We start from the raw sequence: 5,000 nt of genomic DNA, 5'->3' as shown, positions 1-5,000 counted from the left end.
ATAATGGTACAAAAAACGACTGTTCATTTATCATGAACAAATGGACGCATCACCACATCATAGGAAGACGAGTAGAACTGAGTCAAAAAGTATACGGGAAGGGAGGGGTTGGGGATCCTGTTGAAGATGGACTGGAAAATGCGACTTGCCTGCCCATTATACCTACCTTGACCCTAAATACCCCATCCAATAAGCCGGCTTATGTAACCGGTTTCCCGCCCTAAACTATACTTTTCTCACAGGCTTTACATCATTAAACTTATTTTTTTCTAGGGCTCTCATATAGACTACGTCTTATAGTTTGCGCCCTCATTCTTGTCTAATTGTTTCTGCGCTGAACTAGATGGAGTCGGTGTTTGAATATTATTGCGGCTTTTAAACTGATTATAGTACTACAAGCATTTAACATTTTAAGACCCCAGTTATTTGAAGTGTGTGTGTGAGTGCATAGGGTCATTACAAACTCTTTCTCTATTGCAAAGACACACATGAGTGTCAAAGGTCTTTGTATAAAGCCTGTCATTCCTTTTATGAAATCTTGCCGTCTTACAAAAAGCAGACATGTGCCTTAACTGGTAAGATACCACTCTACCGATTGTTCAGATATCATATTTTCGTATTTGTATTGAAATATAAATAGATGTTACATTTTAATAGAAATATACCGTAAGTATTATGATATTGAATTATATATTACAGTTCATGTGTTCCAGTGCCAGAGTGTGTGTTTACTAACAATTATATGACCAAGATTATGTCGAAGGAACGAGGTGCAAAAGTCTGAACAATATGTATGCTCTACCAAGAAAAGGTGTATTGGCACTGCGTGCTGTTAGGCATGTGTTCATACGATCCCACGATACTGAAGATCACATGAATAAAAAATAAAAAAAAATCGGTGATTTAACTACCTGCAATTCCTTTAGAATCCTTTGTCTAAGGTGAGAAAAGCGGTCACATAATCCCCTTACAGGGTATCTCAGGTCAAAGTAGGTACGATGGGCGGGCAAGTCGTAGTCACTGCTCCTGGGGTCATTTAAGCTCTGAAATCATATAAAAGGATGAGAACAATAGGCAGTAGATCTGATTTTTTATATACATTATCAATTCATCTAATCATCTAATTACAATTTAAAGCAAACAATAATAATCATGCTTAGCGCTTCTCCTTTGGCTGCAACCCTATACACTGTTCTTTTAGTGAATTCAATGTGGTTATGTTAATTCCTAAATGTCATTGAAGAGGGATTTTTTTAAAAATGGCGTTCCAGGCGTCAGTAAAACTATAAAGTACGCTTAATTGAACCCCATTACCTGTAAAGTATCCTGATACATAGTACAGACAGGAACGGGGAATCAGAGGTAAAAGGTCAAGCGATTATGACTTGCCCGCCCATCGTACCTACTTTGACCTAAGATGACTTCCATAAGGTTTCCATTACATTTTTATGAGTGGTCATGGTCACATGAACTACTCTCACATTAATTAGACCATAAACGTTGATCAGGTCAGTCCTAACCACAGAGTGACGTGCGCGCAACGCAATCTTTCCACTTTCGTACTCATCGATCAGAAACCATGAACTTGATGCCTGATGACCTCGTGCCTGCTGTGTAAATACACGGCTAAACAGCCTCCTTCCAAGCACCAGCTCATCACCCTCATGTCGGCCTACGAGGACATGCGTTGCGCAGCGCCCTCTGGCCACGACCGCGTCTAGTCGTCGTTCCCCGTCATGTGTCGTTCACCTCGTCATGCGGTGACTTCATCCGGTGAAACTCTAGTCAATTATTAGGATGCATTTTATCTAAATGTGTAAATAAATGTTGATATATAGTTTGATATTTCATATGACCTTGTTTATATCGAACAACATAGTCATACATCTCTATCGTTTTTACTCTCTCTCTCTCACACACTCTGTCTTCCCTCTTTTAGACAACAACAATAATAAACATATGATACAATATCAATGATATTATCATTTTAGAAAAAAAATCAGTTGCAAAGCCATCAACTTACTCTAGTAAATATCAGCTGTCATTAAAACAATACTCTAGAATATAATGAAGTAGTGATAGCAATAACAATGATAGCAAGAATAATCTCAAGTAAAATAAAAATTGTACTAAAAATGAGAATGAAGATACTGAGGATAACAAAATAATCCATTTGACGAGAAAGGAAAGCAATGCAATGTCCTGTAAAAAACAATTCACCTGTGACAAAAATAAATTACGTGAAATTTCCAGTATATGTGTATGTTATCCATGTACGTATATGCACTCGCAATTGCATATACATTTTTACTGGCGCCACAACTATTTTCCCTGAAAAAATATTAGATGATTGTTGTATAATTCTCGATATAAAATGTTTAATCTAATAGAGTGATCAACTTCAAACTGAAAATTTCATTATAAACCCTGTTGATACTGGGGATATAACTTGTATCTGAGTTCAGGTTACATCTAAGTTTTAATATAATAACACTTAAAGATGTCTTAGAGCAGTGGTTCTCAACCTGTGTTCCGCGGATCTACAGGTTTCCGTGAAAAGCTTTCGAGGGACCGTGACACATCACTGTCCACGTCCAGCGAAAATGTATGTGGAATTGTCTACAATTGCACGAATATGTAAGTCTGAGGACTATCCCATCTTGTAATATATTAAGCGGAACAGCAAAGAGTCTCATTGTTATATACCGACTTTATGAGTATGGTATATAAAGGGTTAAGAACCATTGTCTTAGAGGAAACAAAGGAGGTAGACGCATACGCACATTCAGTACACAACCAAACTCTACTTTGAGAGAGTATAATTTAACAGAGCGATGAAAATCTATATTTGTGAAAAAAACAAGAAATTTGCGATTTCACTATTAGTGATAGTTTGTAAAATCCATGAGAGCAGAAATACATTTTTTGGGGGTATAAACCTTACTTATTTTTGGATTTATGTTGAACATCCAACGATACCCAACCATGCGTTTCTTTTTCTAAGGAAACAAGAAGTCACGTTTTCAGTAATTAATTAATCCTAAATACTGAATCAGGTTACTTTTGAGATGAGAAAAAATATCTTAATCCCAATATGAAGGGCAAGTCGTAATTACTGTTTTGCCCTCGACCGGATTACTTCCTCACTTTTCACAACTTTTATTGATGTTGAATTGTAAATAATTGCCTTCATCTTCTTATTCTTATCTTTATCATTAGCATTATTGCTATCATTATCATTATTTCATCAGCATGTGTCATGTACTAGTCGGCACTAACAATTGGAATATTTGTGGGATGGATGCTTTTTGTGGCCTTTTCAAAGCACCAATCGTAAAGTTTCATTGGAGACGAAAATACACGTTCGATTTAGTAATGAAACAACATTGCATTTTATCACATCCTTTTCCCGATGTGAAATCAAACTATCATCAAAATCTTATACAGATTAATGATATTGGTGGATTGGTTACAGTTGCATGTATAGGAACATTGAAAGCACACACCGATAAGTTTGCACATATCCATCTACATGGAAGATAACCGTATTTAGCGAAATGATGAAGAGGAAACTTCACGTTTTGATATCAGGGTGATAAGACTACGGCAGTGCTTCATTTCATTATTTGTTTCTTTCTTAAGACTTGTTTACAAGAGTCATGATAAAAATATAGATGATTGAGGGTTTATTCCACTCAATCATTTGTGCTTCTTTAAGATCTCTTGGATGCTTTTGCTCTGGCTACCTTCGTCCTCTCATGGTGGCTAATTAATTTTGACCAGTAGTGCATATATATATGTGTGTGTGTATCTCTGTGTCTGAAATGTATATTTATCTATGTCGATATGTGTGTGCGTGTTAAAGGAGAAAAGATTATCTTTTTTGTTCGGTATCTGCCACGCTGCCTAAGCATACGGTCGTAAACACTGAAAAACAAAAGTTTCTGAAGCTGTTGCATAGTTTACATTTTGTTTCTAAATTCGTCTTTGTCTACTAAACTTGAATGAAAATCGGTATCTTAATCTTATCGTAGCTGTTAATTTGATTACAGTGCCAGCTATTTTTATTTAGCTTTTTGAGGTTCGAGATTCCTTCCTAGAGCTCATGAGAATTCTTGATTAAGTGGTTGTTCAATAAACTGCGCATTATCTGTGGCCCAAGTTGGGCGGAGTCAGGTAACCACACGAGAGAATTCCAAATTTAAAAAAATATATAATCGTGTTCCCTAGTACAGTAATCATTCATGCAGATGTCATTTACAATATTTCCCACAGTCATGGCTGAAGAACTTTGTGGTTGGAGAACACGTGAGCCAATTTTTAAATCTCGAAAAAAGAGATATTATGTTGCTAAAACTTTACTAGGCAATTTAGTTTGCTGACCTAGCAATGGACATGTTGATGCGGAAAAGCATTTCCTTTATATATAACGCACCATTATACACATAAACTGTTTAACATCCCGAAACTTTTATTGACAGCTAAAGAGACAAAATATTTAAGTAGGTCATTAGAAACGCCACCATTTCTGGATATATTGATGTAATATACATATTTATAAGATATTTTCCATGGCCGTGTATATTTTGCTCTTTTTGTAGCAAGGAATATAAATACTGCCATTTGCGCTTAATTGATCAAATACATGTTAGAGCTGCCCCTGTGATTTGTAAAAGAAGCTGGAGTTAGTGAAGTATGGTGTACAAAACCGCAGGCTTTATGGACGAGTTGCCTCATTTATCTTGGGAATAAATAAATGAATATATATATATATATATATATATATATATATATATATATATATATATATGTATATATATATATATATATATATATATATATGTATATATGTATATATGTATATATATATATGTATGTATGTATGTATGTATATATATATATATATATATATATATATAGATATATATATTTATATATGTATATATATATGTATATGTATATATGTATATATATATATATATATATATATATATATATAT

General features: G+C 34.7%; 1 pseudogene; it reads left to right on the top strand.

Annotated features, from left to right (window-relative positions):
• Positions 1-1,595: 1,595 nt before the first annotated feature.
• Positions 1,596-5,000, top strand: part of LOC147469304 (uncharacterized) — an 11,877-nt pseudogene continuing 8,472 nt past the window's right edge.

The sequence above is a fragment of the Penaeus japonicus genome, unplaced genomic scaffold, assembly GCF_977035675.1.
Source record: "Penaeus japonicus unplaced genomic scaffold, GWHDUDI00000001_assembly GWHDUDI00000022, whole genome shotgun sequence".
Taxonomy (NCBI): domain Eukaryota; kingdom Metazoa; phylum Arthropoda; class Malacostraca; order Decapoda; family Penaeidae; genus Penaeus; species Penaeus japonicus.
The sequence above is the reverse complement of the archived record's forward strand: the minus strand, read 5'-3'. Positions and strand labels throughout refer to the sequence as shown.